Source organism: Leucoraja erinacea, chromosome 16 (assembly GCF_028641065.1).
Source record: "Leucoraja erinacea ecotype New England chromosome 16, Leri_hhj_1, whole genome shotgun sequence".
In the NCBI taxonomy this organism is placed as follows: Eukaryota; Metazoa; Chordata; class Chondrichthyes; order Rajiformes; family Rajidae; genus Leucoraja; species Leucoraja erinaceus.
The window spans coordinates 6,188,710-6,207,889 of NC_073392.1; the positions used below are offsets into that span (position 1 = coordinate 6,188,710).

At 45.1% G+C, this 19,180-nt stretch overlaps 1 protein-coding gene across 9 annotated transcripts in view; it reads right to left on the reverse strand.

The window, feature by feature from the left end:
• The window catches only part of prickle2b (prickle homolog 2b), a 165,556-nt gene that overhangs the window by 51,766 nt on the left and 94,610 nt on the right, over positions 1–19,180 (reverse strand). The window contains exon 1 of one of the 9 annotated variants that reach the window (XM_055647615.1): positions 10,415–10,480. The exons of the other annotated variants lie outside the window; for them this stretch is intronic. The gene's annotated coding sequence lies outside the window, so the exon portion shown is untranslated. Of the gene's footprint in view, positions 1–10,414; positions 10,481–19,180 lie in introns of those variants that run through there. 9 annotated transcript variants of the gene reach the window in all.

The window sequence follows — 19,180 nt, forward strand, 5'->3', positions numbered from 1 at the left end:
CAATGGCCCACCGGGTCCGTACTGACCAGCGATCCCCACACTAGGGACAATTTACACATATACCATGTATACAAACCCAAGCCACTTAACCTACAAACCTGCACGTCTTTAGAGTGTGGGAGGAAACCGAAAATCTTGGAGAAAACCCCCGTGGTCACGGGGAGAACGTACAAACTCCGTACAGACAAGTACCCGTAGTCGGGATCGAACCTGGGTCTCCGGCGCTGCAAGGGCTGTAAGGCAGCAACTCTACCGCTGCGCTACCGTGCCACCCGAAGTGCTATCATGGCGATTTGTGTGTGAAGGTTAAGAAATGCCCGATGAAATAAATCGCCCTTGATTGTGTTCTTAACTCTCCTGATAGCCATTGGGCAATATTATTTAGAGCAGTTAGCGGCTTCATCCCTTTCTGAACGAGGTCACTGCGGGCAGGAAAGGCCACGTGTAAACATGGTCCTTCCACAAAAATACAGATTGATAAGTACCTAAGCGATGGGTGCAGAATCAGGTCATTCGGCCCATCAAGACTACTGCTCCATTCAATCATGGCTGATCCATCTCTCACTCCTAACCCCATTGTCCTGCCTTCTCCCCAGAACTCCCGATACCCGTACTAACCAGGAATCTATCTATCTCTGCCGCCTTAACAAATACCCACTGACTTGACCTCCACAGCCTTCTTTTTTTAAAAAATATTTTTATTAGAAGTGATGTACAATAACACAAGACATGAATAACATATTACATTTCATGTACAACTTCTTATTTTAAATTTAATAGTAGGGAAAAAAAGGTAAGAAAAGCAAGAAATATAGAAAATTCCACAGATTCACCACCCTCTGACTAAAGAAATTCTTCCTCATCTCTTTCCTAAAAAAAGCCCTTTAATTCTAACACTTCTAGTCCTCGGCCCCATAGCAGAAGCGTCCAGACTTGGAAGTATCCCGAGCTAATTCTGCTACCACCATCATCTATTGCAACAAGTGATGGCTCCCACTGATTGTCGCCGGAAGCTTGTGTCCTTTTCAGCGCGGACGATGGCAGCGATGTCAACATCTGAAACATGAAACACTATCCTCTCCATGCCCACTCTATCCAAGCTCCTCCATGGCCCACATTAACGTTTTAAGTAAGCAAGTTCTGCTGCGCGTACAATGAATAGCGATTGCTAATTTTCTGAATTGAAGCCATCGGGCTTACCGCTGTTTCCTACATTTTGATATAATGAAGCTGGTGGACTCCTAGTGAGCTGGCAGTGGAATTTTAAACAGCCCAATTGTTCCTCACCTTCTTTGAAGAGTAGGCTTTAAATAACACGACGAAAAACAAGAAAGGATTAGACATGCAATTTTAATTATATGTCAAAAGATATATTTTTGTAAGCTTTTGTTTCCCCTTTTAAGTATTAATTTGAATCCAAAATCGATTCCATTTATAAATAGACTACTTGTACAATGCATAGGATGAAAGGCTTCTGTGCCGTGACATAATTTTGTTCTTAGTTTTGGGTTACTTTCATCAATTAAACTGGAAGTTAATGCCAACAACTTTACTACAATTGCTTGTTCACCATTAAAAATTAATGTGATGAATGAAGACTTTAAACAGCTCACTTAGATAGAATGATAATGACTACACAGCCCTCAAGTTAAAGATGACCCTCATATAATATTACACAAAGCACAATATTTTGGTTACATTTCTAACGATGATATCAGTGGAAGTAGTTATTTGTTCGAATCAAGAATTTAATGAGTTTAAACGCAAGGTTTAAACAAAGTGCTTTGTTCATAACTACACCACCCTTACGTTAAAGATGACTTAATTATTGCTTAATGTACAATTCTTTGGTTGCATGTCCAACCATGGCAGCATTACTCTTGATTAGTGCGGGTGTCAGGGGTTATGGGGAGAAGGCAGGAGAATGGGGTTCGGAGGGAGAGATAGATCAGCCATGATTGAATGGCGGAGTACACTTGATGGGCCGAATGGCCTAATTCTACTCCCATTCCATATGACCTCCTGATCAGTAAATGGAAACAGAAAAACGATGAACAGTAAATGGCTTCAATCGGACGACACCACCACCACCCCTCCTTCTCATGGCCGTTCATCGGTTCATGAGTTGGATGGGGCGCCGGACTTTGCTCGCGACGTCGCACGGCCCGGGCCAAAACTCCTCAGCTGGCCCGCCTGCCGGCTGGGCTTTGTGTGCAGTCCAGCACCCGGGCCAACTCATCATTCACCCAGCCACGGCCCAGTCGGTCAACGAATTGCCGTCGGGAACTTGTCCCACATTTTGACCTTTTGTCCCTAATTTGGGAGTGAGAAAGTTGTCAACCTGTCGCGCTGTATCTCTAAACTAAACTAATGAATATTTGACAGCAGGGCACATTCGCCAGAGGTCCACAACTTAATCGCGACTGCCATTTAACATTCTGAAGCATGCCATATTAGTTAATGACACTTCAACACAATTCACTTCTGTGCAGTGCTGGCCTCTTTTTGAGTGTTGTATTGGTGGCTTTCTGGGTCAAAATGTCTGGAAGTACATACAAGGACATCTTTGTGCAATGTGACACACTATACCTTTCCAGTAATTTACCTTCAATACAGTATATTGAGCTGTTCAGTTCACAGAGTAAGTATATTTCCCCCAATGAAGAATGTCTCTCTGCCAACTTCCTTTCTATAAAGAAGAATTGTTAAAAAAATCCTCAATGAGCAATTTTTAACTAATGTAAAATGAAACTACAAATGTGAATAATACTCCAGTTACAATTGTTCAGTATTATATTTCAGCCTCAAACAATCAGATTGCTTATTACAGGGGAAGTGGGCAAACATATATTGTACTGAAAAGTCGTCGACTGGACTATGTCAACGTGAGGTTCAATCACCAGCTAACTGTGACACTGACCTCAATATTTACAAAGTTATAAGGCCGTAAGTGATAGGAGTAGAATTAGGCCATTCGATCCATCAAGTCTACTCCGCCATTTAATAATGGCTGATCTATCTCTCCCTCCTAACCCCACTCTCCTGCCCTCTCCCCGAAACCTCCTACACCCGTACTGGAGTTTAGAAGGATGGGGGGGATTCTTACGGAAACATATAAAATTCTAAAAGGACTGGACAAGCTAGATGCAGGAAAAATTTTCCCAATGTTGGGCGAGTCCAAAACTAGGGGCCACAGTCTTAGAATAAAGGGGAGGTCATTTAAGACGGAGGTGAGAAAAAACTTTTTCACCCAGAGAGTTGTGAATTTATGGAATTCCCTGCCACAGAGGGCAGTGGAGGCCAAGTCGCTGGATGGATTTAAGAGAGAGTTAGATAGAGCTCTAGGGGCGAGTGGAGTCAAGGGATATGGGGAGAAGGCAGGCACGGGTTATTGATAGGGGACGATCAGCCATGATCACAATGAATGGCGGTGCTGGCTCAAAGGGCCGAATGGCCTCCTCCTGCACGTATTTTCTATGTTTCTATGTTTAATCAAAAATCTATCAACCCCTGCCATAAATACAGTATATCCACTGACTTGGCCTCCACAGCCTTCTTTGGCAAATAATTCCACAGATTTACTGTCCTCTGACTAAAGAAATTCCTCCTCATCTCCTTCCTAAGAGAACGTCCTTTAATTCTGAAAGTCCACCCCCCCCTCTCCCCCCATTATTGTGTTAAGAAAGGTGTGGCACGGTGGTACAGTCGCTGCCTTACAGCGCTTACAGCGCCAGAGACCTGGGTTCGATCCTGGCTACGGGCGCTGTCTGCACGGAATTTGTATGTTCTCCCCGTGGGTTTTCTCCAAGATCTCCTGTTTCCGCCCACACTCAAAAAACGTCCAGGTTTGTAGGTTCATTTGCTTGGAATAAATGTAACAAAATGTCCCTAGTGCATGTAGCATCGTGTTAAAGTGCGGGGATCGCTGGTCGGTGCGGGCTCGGTGGGCCGAAGGGTTGATTCCACGCTGTATCTCTAAACTAAACTAAAATATTAAACTAATTCAACACAATATTCAACGGGTAGATAAAAATGCTGGAGAAACTCAGCGGGTTTGGAGCAGCATCTATGGAGAAGGAAAAGGTCGAGACCCTTCTTCAGACCTAGATGCTGCCTCACCCACTGAGTTCCTCCAGCATTTTTATCTACCTTCGATTTTTCCAGCATCTGCAAAGTTCTCCAACAAAATATTCGTCATTCCACAACAAAGCAGTTTTAAATATGGACTGGATGATCTGACTCATTGTTTACTGACGCAGTAATAATAGCCAAAATGTATACCATTTGACACGGTGCTTCTCACTCACTCCTGGATTTTATTGGTGTCAGTTGGTGCGAGGGGGAATCATAAGGCAATAGACAATAGGTGCAGGAGTGGGCCATTTAGCCCTTCGAGCCAGCACCGCCATTCAATGTGACATGGGAGCAGAATTAGGCCATTCGGCCCATCAACATATTCGCCGTCATTCAATCATGGCTGATTTTTGTTCCCTCAATCCCTTCCTCCTGCCTTCCCCCTTTAATCTTAGACTGCCTTTGGGTGGCACAGCGGTAGAGTTGCTGCCTCACAGCGCCAGAGACCCAGATACAATACAATACGGTTTATTTGTCACATTGCACAAAAAGTGCAAGTGAAATGGATATGGATCCTGGATCCTGACTACAGGTGCTGTCTGTACGGAGTTTGTACGTTCTCCCCGTGACCCGCGTGGTTTTGCTCCGGGTGCTCCGGTTTCCTCCCACACTCCAAGGACATGCAGGTTTGTCGTTTAATTGGCTTTGGTAACGTTGTAAATTGTCCCTCGTGTGTGCTAGTGTGCGGGCTTCGGTGGCCCCTGGTTCTGGACTCATCCAACATTGGGAATATGTTTCCTGCCTCTAGCTATGACCAATTCCTTAATAATCCTATACGTTTCAATAAGATCCACAGTTTAAGAATAAGGAGTAAGCCATTTAGAACGGAGTCGAGGAAACACTTTTTCTCACAGAGAGTTGTGAGTCTGTGGAATTCTCTGCCTCAGAGGGCAGTGGAGGCAGGTTCTCTGGATGCTTTCAAGAGAGAGCTAGATAGAGATCTTAAAATTAGCGGAGTCAGGGGATATGGGGAGAAGGCAGAAATGGGGTACTGATTAGGGATGATCAGCCATGATCACATTGAATGGCGGTGCTGGCTCGAAGGGCCAAATGGCCTACTCCTGCACCTATTGTCGATTGATCCCCTCTCATCCTTATAAATTTCAGTGTGTACAAGCCCAGCCGCTCTATTCTATCAACATATGACAGTCTCGCCATCCTGGGAATTAACCTTGTGAACCTACACTCCCTCAATGGCTGATTAGCTTTCATTGCAAAAGGATTTGAGTATAGGAGCAGGGAGGTTCTACTGCAGTTGTACAGGGTCTTGGTGAGACCACACCTGGAGTATTGCGTACAGTTTTGGTCTCCAAATCTGAGGAAGGACATTATTGCCATAGAGGGAGTGCAGAGAAGGTTCACCAGACTGATTCCTGGGATGTCAGGACTGTCTTATGAAGAAAGACTGGATAGACTTGGTTTATACTCTCTAGAATTTAGGAGATTGAGAGCGGATCTTATAGAAACTTACAAAATTCTTAAGGGGTTGGACAGGCTAGATGCAGGAAGATTGTTCCCGATGTTAGGGAAGTCCAGGACAAGGGGTCACAGCTTAAGGATAAGGGGGAAATCCTTTAAAACCGAGATGAGAAGAACTTTTTTCACACAGAGAGTGGTGAATCTCTGGAACTCTCTGCCACAGAGGGTAGTTGAGGCCAGTTCATTGGCTATATTTAAGAGGGAGTTAGATGTGGCCCTTGTGTGGCTAAGGGGATCAGGGGGTATCGAGAGAAGGCAGGTACGGGATACTGAGTTGGATGATCAGCCATGATCATATTGAATGGCGGTGCAGGCTCGAAGGGCTGAATGGCCTACTCCTGCACCTAATTTCTATATTTCTATGTTTCTATGATTATCCAGAAAACAATGCGGGCAAATGGGACATCTGGGTCAGCATGGACAAATTGGGCCGAAGGGCCTGTTTCCATGTTGTAGGGCTATGATTAACTTTGCAAGAGGAGGCAACATGTCCATCTATTGTCCTTCCATCCAGTGTGTGGGGCAATTGAAGCAAACATACACTGTCACGCATCTATTGCAAGTACCTTCGTACCATTATGCTTCATCTCATTATTTGGGGAAGTTATTATCTTGGTGTTAGTATGACCAAGTGCGACTTTGTGCTCGTATCGTACGGTGACACAGCGGCACGGCGGACAGAGCCGCTGCCTCACGGCGCCAGACACCCGGGAATCAATCCTGACCTCGGCTGCTGCCTGTGCAAAGCTTGCATGTTCTCCCTGTGACCGCGTGGGTTTCCTCCGGGTGCTCTGGTTTCATCCCACATGGCAAAGACCTGTGGGCTTGTAGGTCAATCGGCCCTCTGTAAAATGCTCCAAGTGTGGAGGAAGTGGATCAGAAAGTGGGCTTTCATAGAACTAGTGTGAACGGGTGGTGGACACAAGGCGCTGGAGTAACTCAGCGGGTCGGGCAGCGTCTCTGGAGACAAGGAACAGGTGACGTTTCGGATCGGAACTAATCTTCAGACTGAATGTATAGGGTGGGAGGGGGAAACGGAGGGAGGAAAAGGCCAGAACTAATCATGGCTGGCACAAGGTGACCTCGGGAACAATGCAGCCCATAATGGCTCGTTGTTGGCTGGGAAAGAAGCGAGAACAACGGGATACGTGAATGTAAACAGTGGAACTAGAAGGATGACTCGGGTGGGAGAGAGGGAATGCTGGAAATGAGAGAAATCAACGTTCAGGGGTTGTAAGGGACCCAAGCGAACTATGGGTGATGGATGGTGAGTGTGGACTCAAGAAAGACACAGAATGCCGGAGTAACTCAGCGGGAGAGGCAGCATCTCTCGAGAGAAGGAACGGGTGACGTTTCGGGTCACGCCCCCGCTGAAGATCAAAACGTCACCTGCTCCTTCTCCCCAGAGACGCTGCCTGTCCCGCCGAGTTACTCCAGCATTTTGTGTCTATCGTCGGTTTAAACCAGCGTCTGCAGTTCCCTTCCTACACGTTAGTGTGGACTCGGTGGGCCTGTTTCCACGCTGTATCTCTAAACTGAACGAAAAATGCTGGTGCTAACACGAGTTGCTGTTCAAGCAGCTAGTTCAATTACGATGACAAATCCGAGATTAATAAAGAACTTTTCATAATCCAGTTTCATACTGCAGATACCCCGATCCATATAATGGTATTATTTATCCAATTGCATTCAAGTGCTGGCCTTGCCTGATGGGATGTGGCACTAACACATGGTCGTCAGTGTCACAGACGGGCTCGCAGGTAAACCATTACAGAGCATCAATGCAAAATGGCAGAAATTCAGTCGACGGTCTTTAGATTCGAAATAAACTGCAGAAGGATTCAGCAAAGTAACATCTGTGAATAAGAGGGGATAAACGCAAAACGCTAGAATAACTCAGCGGGTCAGGCAGCATCTCCTGAAAGAAGGAATAGGGCGTGACCCTTCTTCAGACTCGGGGGAGGGGGAAACGAGAGATGTGGAACAGCAAGGTATGAAAATGAGAGATCAAAGGGGGTGCATGTCGAATAGATCATTGGGTAGAAGCTTTATTTGGCATATATACGACAAATATGTGAAAGCTAATGGCATGTTGGCCTTCGTAACAAGAGGAGTTGAGTATAGGAGCAAAGAGGTCCTTCTGCAGTTGTACAGGGCCCTAGTGAGACCACATCTGGAGTATTGTGTGCAGTTTTGGTCTCCAAATTTGAGGAAGGACATTCTTGCTATTGAGGGAGTGCAGCGTAGGTTCACGAGGTTAATTCCCGGGATGGCGGGACTGTCATATGTTGATAGAATGGAGCGGCTGAGCTTGTATACACAGGAATTTAGAAGGATGAGAAGGGATCTTATTGAAACATATAAGATTATTAAGGGTTTCGACACGCTAGAGGCAGGAAACATGTTTCCAATGTTGTGCGAGTCCAGAACCAGGGGCCACAATTTAAGAATAAAGGGGTAATCCATTTAGAACAGAGATGAGGAAAAACGTTTTCATCCAGAGAGTTGTGAATCTGTGGAATTCTCTGCCTCAGAAGGCGGTGGAGGCCAATTCACTGGATGCTTTCAAGAGAGAGTTAGATAGAGCTCTTAAAGATAGCGGAGTCAGAGGATATGGGGAGAACGCAGGAACGGGAGTACTGATTGGGGATGATCACCCTTGATCACAATGAATGGCGGTGCTGGCTCGAAGGGCCGAAAGGCCTGTCCCTGCACTTATTGTCTATTGTCCATATGCAACTGCACACTGACATTCTTTTTGCATATATTACACAAGAAAAGGGCTTTACCTCCTGCTAACATGTGATCAGTTTGCCCACTGGACACTGCTCATGGTTGAGGCAGTCTCTGACCCACAATGGACAGGTGGGTGGGAGACTCAAGGGAGGCGAGGTGAAGCCAGTCCTCAGACTATCCAGCATAGACTAGGCAAACGTTTCGCTGAACGCTGGCGGCACGGTGGCACAGTTGCTGCGTAATGCGCCAGAGACCCGGTTGCTGTCGGTCCAGAGTTTGTACGTTCTCCCTGTAACCGCATGGGTTTCATCTGGGTGCTCCGATTTCCTCCCGCATCGCCAAGACGTACAGGTTTGTAGGTTGATTGCCTAGTGTGTAGGATAGATTGTTGTTCAGCGCAGACTCGCTGGGCCGAAGGGCCTATTTCCACAGTGTAGATCTCAAAACAAAACATAAACTTGCATTCTGGTCACCAAGGTCGGCTAACCATGTCAAAATCCTATTCCCATTCCGACCATTCTGTCCTGGACCTCCTCTACTGCCAGAGTGAAACCACAAGCACACTGGGAGAACAGCACATTTGGGGTCATAACCTGCTATCCATATATTTGTCCAAATTCACAATTCATTATGTTTCTACTTCTACAACTTCCTCTGGCAGCTGATTCCAGGTACGGACTATACTCGGAGTGAAAAGGTTGCCTCTTAAATCTCTTCACCTGCCCTCTAGTTTTAGATCCCTCTACCCTGAAAAAATAGTCTGTCAATGTTCACTGTTGCAAAATGGAATAATAAGGATCACAATTAAAAAAGACACAAAGTGTTGAAGTAACTCAGCAGGTTGGAACGTGGACAGGTGACTTTTGGATTGCAACGTCACCTATCGATGCTCGACAGAAATGCTGTCTGACCCACTGAGCTATTCCAGCATTTTGTGTCTTAATTTTGTAAACCAGCCTCTGCAGTTCCTTGTTTTCACTGTTAATACAAATGCATTGCCCGGTCTTTTAGAAATGTGGACTTAGATTGGTACGGAATGCATCCCCTACAACGGACACCTCGGGACCCGACGAAGGATCGCAATCGTGAAGCTTTGACAGTTTCTCTTCCCGCAGATGCTGCCCGACCTGCTGCATCTTTTCAGGATGCCGTTAATATATCAGATTTACAGCGTCTGCAGTTACTTTGGTCGAATGCCCGTTTCCCTACCCACACCCACACACTTGTGGCTTAATAAAACCCATTGCATCGAGCTCCTGAAGTGTTTATTTGCCAATGTGACAAAGAACTTTCCATTCGAAAAATGTAATATTAAGCAAAGTAAATATGAGATGATTACATAAGGCATGTAAAGAGGTTGACCTTGCTCCAAGCCAAAAATCCATTTTCCCCACACAAGACCACCTTAGGAATTAAAACTAAATGTTGCAAAACACCTTTTAGTTATGGGAATAATTTTTGCAAGTAAAGAATGATATGCACAATCTGGTCACCCTTCATTCTATAACATGGTGGTGCTTGCTTGCACATGCAATACTTACAGTATTTCTCTTCCCTTGCATTGAACAGCCAGAGCGTACTGAATCTAATGCTAAATTTCATCTTGTGTTTGGCTTAAAAAAAAATCTTCTATGACCGTAAAGCAAAGGCAGAGCAAGAACACTTGCTCCTCATGCCGACACCTCAAACACAAACCTTTGACAGTGCCGATAGATTCAATGAATGGAGCTACATTTCTTGTTGCTGTAAATTTGCATACTGATGTAATTAAAAGGCAATAAGCGACCATTTCAAAATACAAAGTGCAACTCTTCCACTAATTGAGAAAACAGAACAGCGTCCAGTAAGACTCGCACATCAGCGTTTCATTATTAAAAGATCAATTAAGCAAATGGCCATTTCTATACCAGCATGACGAACTGTACACCGATACCATAACACATTTATATTTAAAAAAATTTTAAACACAGAAGCAACTCAAAATGTCAGAACGCCTGTGACCAACACATGGCATGAGACTGAAAAAAACAGTGCCGGAAAAAAAAAAAATTACTGAATCACTTACTTACTAGCTCTTGCTATTTTTTCTCCATTTCTGCAAGCTGAGATGAAACCACTGTGCCTGGCGCCTTGCAACTGTGCAGAATCTTCACCGCTTTAGCTTCAGAAAAGCCAAGGCACAACACGAAGAGGGGGCGAAGGATTGCATCCCAATTTTGTCTTCAAAATTCTTTTTTTTCCCCTCCCTCCCTCCCTCCCTCCCCAGCTGTGCTGGCTGTAAATGGTTTTTGCATTTACATAACGTTTGTTTGGATTTCAGCCTGCCTGCATCACCGGTGATGCAGCTCTTTGCACCACATATATTTAAGAATGATTCGGAACATTCTGCTTTGAATCTGTGGCGATATTTTCCCCTCCGCTGGCTCCCCACTAGGCTATTAACATACCATCATACTTGCCTTACGTGTGAAAGGCAGACTCGCTAATTACTGTTGTGATGCTCCACAAAACCCGATCGAAACATTTTCTCCTTCCTGCTGCAGCCGCACCATTTATAACCGCTGCCTCATAAAACCGCATGTGGAAAGCGTGTTGGAAAAATACTAACGCTTGTACATGTCAGCTTGATGAACACTCATCTTGAGTAGAGCAATGCAAAAAGGTTGATATAATTGCGACCATTTCATGCCACCCAGGAATGAGTGGGTTAACCCATGATGAGCGTTTGCCGGCACTAGGCCTGCACTCGCTGGAGTTTAGAAGAATGAGGGGGGACCTCATTGACGCGCACTGAATAGTGAAAGGCCTGGATAGAGTGGATGTGGAGAGGATGTTTCCACTGGTGGGAGAGTCCAGGACTAGAGGTCACAGCCTCAGTATTAAAGGATGTTCCTTTAGGAAAGAGATGAGAAGAGATTTCTCATCTCTTTCCTAAAGAGGGAGGCGAATCTGTAGACTTCTTCACCATAGAAGGCTGTGGAGGCCATGTCAGTGGATATCATTAAAGCAGAGATAATAGACAAAAGTCAATAGGTGCAGGAGTAGGCCATTCGGCCCTTCGAGCCAGCACCGCCATTCAATGTGATCATGGCTGATCTTCCACTCTCAGTACCCCGTTCCTGCCTTCTCCCCATATCCCCCGACTCCGCCATTTTTAAGAGCCCATCTCTTGAAAGCATCCAGAGAACCGGCCTCCACCGCCCTCCGAGGCAGAGAATTCTACAGACCCGCCATTCTCTGTGAGAAAAAGATAGATTCTTGATTATAATTATATATGTGAGGTTATCCATTTTGGTGGCAAAAACGGGAAAACAGACTATTATCTAAATGGTGGCCGATTGAGAAAGGGGGAGATGCAGCGAGACCTGGGTGTCATGGTACCCCAGTCATTGAAGGTAGGCATGCAGGTGCAGCAGGCAGTAAAGAAAGCGAATGGTATGTTAGCTTTCATTGCAAAAGGATTTGAGTATAGGAGCAGGGAGGTTCTACTGCAGTTGTACAGGGTCTTGGTGAGACCACGCCTGGAGTATTGCGTACAGTTTTGGTCTCCAAATCTGAGGAAGGACATTATTGCCATAGAGGGAGTGCAGAGAAGGTTCACCAGACTGATTCCTGGGATGTCAGGACTGTCTTATGAAGAAAGACTGGATAGACTTGGTTTATACTCTCTAGAATTTAGAAGATTGAGAGGGGATCTTATAGAAACTTACAAAATTCTTAAGGGGTTGGACAGGCTAGATGCAGGAAGATTGTTCCCGATGTTAGGGAAGTCCAGGACAAGGGGTCACAGCTTGAGGATAAGGGGGAAATCCTTTAAAACCGAGATGAGAAGAACTTTTTTCACGCAGAGAGTGGTGAATCTCTGGAACTCTCTGCCACAGAGGGTAGTTGAGGCCAGTTCATTGGCTATATTTAAGAGGGAGTTAGATGTGGCCCTTGTGGCTAAGGGGATCAGGGGGTATGGAGAGAAGGCAGGTACGGGATACTGAGTTGGATGATCAGCCATGATCATATTGAATGGCGGTGCAGGCTCGAAGGGCCGAATGGCCTACTCCTGCACCTAATTTCTATCTTTCTATGTTTCTATTAGTACGGGTGTCAGAGGTTATGGGGAGAAGGCAGGAGAATGGGATTAGGACGGAGAGATAGATCAGCCATGATTGAATGGCGGAGTAGACTGGATGGGCCGAATGGCCTAAATCTACACCTATCACTTATGACCTAGTAATGTGCATTACAGTTGAAACGATGATGCTTTTTTCTGGCATTTTCTTTCTCCCTCCGTCTCCGCTCTGTACGTTTCCTCATTCCCCAACTGATCCCATGCCCCAAAGGCGTGCAGGACTCTTGGCCTCAATAAATTGCCCTTAGTGTGAAGGATGCACAAGTGTGATAACATAGAAATAGTGTGAACGGGTATTCGATGGTCAGCGTGGACTCGATGGGCCGAAGGGCCTGTTTCCACGCTGTATCTCTAAACTACAACTAGAGTGATAGATTCATACCGTGTGGAAACATGCCCTTCGGCTCAACTTGCCCAGCTGGTCCCAGCTACACTAGTCCCACCTGCCTGCATTTGGCCCATATCCCTCTAAACCAGTCCTATCCATATACCCGTCTAATTGCTTTGTAAATGTCGGGATAGTCCCAGCCTCAACTACCTCCTCCGGCAGCTCGTTCCATACACCCACCACCCTCTGTGTGAAAAAGTTACCCCTCAGATTCCTACTAAATCTTTCCCCCTTCACCTTAAACCTGTGTCCTCTGGTTCTCAAATGCCCAACTCTGGGGGCGAGAGACTAAACTAACGAGTAGGCACAGAATGCTGGAGTAACTCAGCGGGACAGGCAGCATCTCTGGAGAGAAGGGATGGGTGGGCGCTTCGGGTCAGACTGAACAAGGGTCTCAACCTGAAACGTCACCCATCCCTTCTCTCCAGAGATGCTGCCTGTCCCACTGAGTTACTCCAGCATTTTGTGTCTATCTTCAATTTAAACCAGCATCTGCAGTTCTTTCCTAAACTAACCCAAATTTCCACCGACCCTGGTTGTGTGGCAATAAATTATATCAATCTACCTCCTCCGGCTATCTATCTATCTACTATCTATCTATCTATCTATCTATCTATCTATCTATCTCAGATTCTACTATCTATCTATCTATCTATCTATCTATCTATCTCCTCTATCTATCTATCTATCTATCTCTATCTTCGAGAGACTAAACTAACGAGTATGAGAAGAACTTTTTTCACACAGAGAGTGGTGAATCTCTGGAACTCTCTGCCACAGAGGGTAGTTGAGGCCAGTTCATTGGCTATATTTAAGGGGGAGTTAGATGTGGCCCTTGTGGCTAAGGGGATCAGGGGGTATGGAGAGAAGGCAGGTACGGGATACTGAGTTGGATGATCAGCCATGATCATATTGAATGGCGGTGCAGGCTCGAAGGGCCGAATGGCCTACTCCTGCACCTAATTTTTCTATCTATCTATCTATCTATCTATCTATCTATCTATCTATCTATCTATCTATCTATCTATCTATCTATCTATCTATCTATCTATCTATCTATCTATCTATCTAAACAGGGTCGCTGGCTACTCTCTCTCTCTTCTTGACCATTGTCCATGCACAAGGCTCAATCGTAGTCATTTGATTAGAGTGAATTGCAAAGATAGACCAAGTACTATACTAATTGAGCGCACCCACCCACCCACACACACTCTTGAAGCAGGGAATAGACATAAAATGCAGGAGTAACTCAGCGGTTCAGGCAGCTTCCGTGGAGAAAAGGGAATAGGTGACGTTTCGGGCAGCAAGGATGCTGGATAACACTGAAGAGCAGGATCGGAGGCCAATTTCCCCTTCACTAATCCAACAGTGTGGTGGACAATTCTGCCGTCAGCGCCTTCCTGCTGTCCAAGCTGAGATCACCCATTCAACAATGACCAGAGGATAATGTACAAAACTTTACGCCTTCAAATGTAGACACAAGGAACTGCAGACGCTGGTTTACAAAATTAAAAAAAGAACAGTGCTGGAGTAACTCAGCGGGATCAGGCAGCATCTCTGGAGAACGTGCATCGGGCCCCGACTACAATCAGTCTAAGGAGGTAGCGGAAACGTCACCTTTCCATGGTCTTCAGAAATGCTGCATGACTGGCTGAGTTACGCCAGTACTTAGCGTGTTAAAAAAAAATATTTATGCCTTAATTTGCATAAGGGTTGTTCAGCCATTTAGAAGGCCAAGATTTATTTCATTATAAATATAGCGAAGACATTTTTTTCCACATAAATGCAGATAATCTTACAACATTATGTCCATCCATTGACCATGTTTTGGAGTCATAGAGTCGCACAAGACGGAAATAGACGCTTCCTCCCAAGTTCCACATACCGAGCAAAAATGTCCCATCCACACTAGATCCACCTGCCCACATTTGGCCTGTACTATTCTAACCCTTTCATATCCACGTACCCGTCCAAATGTCTTTTAAATGTTATCAAGGGCCTGTCACACTTTGCAATTTTTTTCGGCGACTGCGAACGTCAGCGACTCGCGCCCTAAAAGCCGTCAAGTTGTACGACACTCCGCGTCACCGTCACGTCCAGCTACGACAATCTGCGTCACCCGCCTTCACAACAAGGTTACACCGAAGTCTAATAATCACATTGAAAATTAACTTATCTACTATAAATCTAAGCGCTAATAACTTTTTAACGGATAAGTTGGCGCTTTATATACCCGCGTCACCGGGCGCCACCCGCAGGGCAGCGCACGTTAGTGTGTGACACGGCGCATGTCATGATGGGACGCCCAGATGTCACCTGGAGATTTTGAATATTCCAAAATCCAGGGGCGACAGGGAGACACCGCACGTTACTACGTGCGTCACCCCGCGTCACGCCCCGACCACGCCGCGACAACCTCGTGTCACGCTGTCGCCGAAAATGTTGCCCAAGTGGGACAGGCCCTTTACAGTGCCTGACTCAACTACCTCCTCTGGCAGCTCATTCCATTTACTCACCACCCTCACCCTCACCAGAATTTTATAAGTATGACATCCCACAGAACTAAGCACAAATGTTTAACAATAGTGTGTATTTTGCAATGTAGGAGAGGGATACATAAATCTGACATTCATTTGACTAGTAATGCTGCATAAAACATGAAAATGTTCTCAACTTTTGTCGAATTTAATCTATTAGCAACAGTACTTTTCCTATATATTTCAACATCTGCTTCAGATCTCTATGGGGGTGCCGCGGTAGAGTTGCTGCCTCACAGCCCCAGAGACCCAGGTTTGATCCTGACTACGGGAGCTGTCTGTACGAAGTTTCTCCCCGTGACCTGCGTGGGATTTCTCAGGGTGGTTCGGTTTCCTCCCCGACTCCACAGACGTACAGGTTTGTCGGCTAACTGGATTGGTAAAATTGTAGATTGTCCCTAGTGTGTGTAGGATAGAGCTAGTCTACGGGGATCACTAGCCGGTGTGGACTCGGTGGGCCGAAGGGCCTGTTTCTGTGCTGTATCTCTAAACTAAACAAAACTAATCTCTAATGGAATCAGATCTACCTTCTCCGAACAAAATGGCCGCCTTGCTTAGTTCAGGAATCAGGCAAGTATGATCAAAGCAATCACCTTCAAAGCAACCTGTCTATATACTGCTCCAAATAAAATCTTGGCACAGTAAAAAAAAAAGGTATCTTGCTTTTTTTGTGGCAAATTTCAGCATAACAGTGACAATTTTATTTCACTGTCCTTTAAAAATAATTGTGATCATGGCAGCACGGTGGCACAGCGGTAGAGTTGCTGCCTCACTGCGGCAGAGAAGCAAGTTCGATCCTGACTACGGGTGCTGTCTGCGTGGAGTTTGTACGTTGATCCTGTGACCATGAAGGGTTTTCTCTGGGAACTACGGTTTGAATTTAATTGAATTGAATAAATTCCTTGTATGTACACATACAAGGAATTTGCCTTCGTGCTTTGCTCGCAAGTAACAACACGATATACGGTGGACAATTAAAAATAAAACATTATAATTTAAACAGGTGAAGAATGAAATAAAATACCCGAGTAAAAGGAGGCTACAGACTTTTGGCTATTGAGTAGAGCTCTTGGTTTTATGTCTGGCTGTGGCAGCTTTGACAGTCCGGAGTCGCCTTCCAGAAGGAAGTGATTCAAAGAGTTTGTGGCCAGAGTGAGAGGGGTCAGAGATGATCTTACCCGCTCGCTTCCTGGCCCTTGTAGTGTACAGTTCGTCAATGGGGGGGGGGGGGGGTTGCAGCCAACAACCTTCTCAGCTGATTGGACGCCGATTTGTTGGAGCCTCCGGATGTCGTTCTTGGTGGCTGAGCCAAATCAGACCATGATGGAGAAGGTGAGGACGGACTCTACGACAGCCGTATAGAATTGGACCATCATTGCCTGTGGCAGATTGCGTTTCCTCAGCTGCTGCAGGAAGTACTTCCCCCGTTGGGCCTTTTTGACTAATGTCGACGGTGGCCCCCCCATTTAAAGTCGCTGGAAATGATGGTTCCAAGGAACTCTCCTAAAGTCTACAATCAATTCCACCGTCTTAAGAGCATTGAGTCCACACTCCAAAGACGTACAGGTTTACAGGTTAATTGGCTTCTGTAAATTGTAATGTGTGTATTCTAGTGTGTGTAGGATAGTGCGAGTGCAGGGTGATCGCTGGTCGGCACGGACTCGGTGGGCCGAAGGGCCTGTTTCCACGCTGAATCGCTAAAGTCTAAAGTAAAACATCTTGAGGAAGCTGGATTTGCTTCTTCAATCTTTTTTGGCAGAAATGTAGCAAATAGATTGCTACAAAGCCTCTCTAAGTCTGGCAGTCTTGTTTATCATTTCCTTCATTAATGCAACAATTTCTTAGCTATGTGGCATGATATAAATATGAATACATAAAGCCAAGAAAGCCTGCTCTAAAGAATGTCTGTAAAATTTACCAGCATAAAAACAACACAACCCAGTTTCAGCTCCAGGTGAGGACATCACCAAGTATTAGTCTGAGGAAGGGTCGCATGCCAAAATGTCACCTATTCTTTTTCTATAGAGATGTTGCCCGACCCGCTGAGTCGGGCAGCATCTCCAGTTCCTTCCTACAGATTTTGTCTGCTCTAATGTGATATCTCCTCAAGGTATGCCTATTTTGAAGAAGTTCTCCCCAATCCGACGAAATTCCTGCAGAGTCTGAGGAAGGGTCTCGACCTGATACGTCACCTATTCCTTCTCTCCAGAGATGGCTCAGCCTGACCCGCTGAGTTACTCCAGCATTTTGTGCGTACCGAGTTCTACCATTTCCTGACGACAAGATCTCTTGGCCAAAGTAAAAGTTAGAGTTTCATTTTCAATTTAGTTTATTGTCACGTGTACCGAGGTACAGTGAAAAGCTTTTACATGTAGCCATATAATAACCATATAACAATTACAACACGGAAACAGGCCATCTCGGCCCTACAAGTCCATGCCGAACAACTTTTTTTCCCTTAGTCCCACCTGCCTGCACTCATACCATAACCCTCCATTCTCTTCTCATCCATATGCCTATCCAATTTATTTTTAAATGATACCAACGAACCTGCCTCCACCACTTCCACTGGAAGCTCATTCCACACCGCTACCACTCTCTGAGTAAAGAAGTTCCCCCTCATGTTACCCTTAAACTTCTGTCCCTTAATTCTGAAGTCATGTCCTCTTGTTTGAATCTTCCCTATTCTCAAAGGGAAAAGCTTGTCCACATCAACTCTGTCTATCCCTCTCATCATTTTAAAGACCTCTATCAAGTCCCCCCTTAACCTTCTGCGCTCCAGAGAATAAAGACCTAACTTATTCAACCTATCTCTGTAACTTAGTTGTTGAAACCCAGGCAACATTCTAGTAAATCTCCTCTGTACTCTCTCTATTTTGTTGACATCCTTCCTATAATTGGGCGACCAAAATTGTACACCATACTCCAGATTTGGTCTCACCAATGCCTTGTACAATTTTAACATTCCATCCCAGCTTCTATACTCAAAACTATCTCCTAAACTAAACCAAACTTAAAGTAAGAAATGTTGAAGGCAGACAAAAATGCTGGAGAAACACAGCGGGTGAGGCAGTGTCTACGGAGCGAAGGAATAGGTGAAATTTCGGGTAAGAAATGTTGACGTATTTAATTGCATGGAGCGAGTGCGATACGAGTCTGTAGATCTGCTTCTGTGGCTCGTACGCAAATAGTCGCCTAGGTTTGGCACCATCTTGTGCCTAGATCGAAAGAGACAAACTTATTATCCTATTAAAAAAATGCAATAGGACAACTTTTAAAAAAAAAACAGAGAGCTTTCAAAATGCTCCATGGCCACATTCCAAAGTAGGTGTTGAAAGGTACATGATACTGTGTGGTCTACGAACGGTGGAAATGAAAGTCAGATTTCCACATTGGCCACGTCACCAGTCAGCATACCAGTAATTACTTCCCCATGAGATGCACAAAAGTATTCTTCTGCACTATTTAGTCACTTCCACAACACTAGCACTATAATTATGTTCTGTTGTGTGGAGCTGAGGTAGTGGAGAATGACTTTTTTTTTTTGTTACGACAGCAAAGCTAAAAGTTAGTAAAGATATTTAAACTTGTTGCCGGAGTAATTCAGATAGAGATTTCTATTTTTCTATTATTGAAACACGAGATGTTACATTCGAAGATGGCTGCTGTGACTCAAAGTTTGGTTTTGAAAGGAAGTTTCTTAGATACTCAAGGAAAATCAATAGGACATAGTCACGAACAATTCAATCAAGACAATCAAATTAAAAAGACACACAATGAACT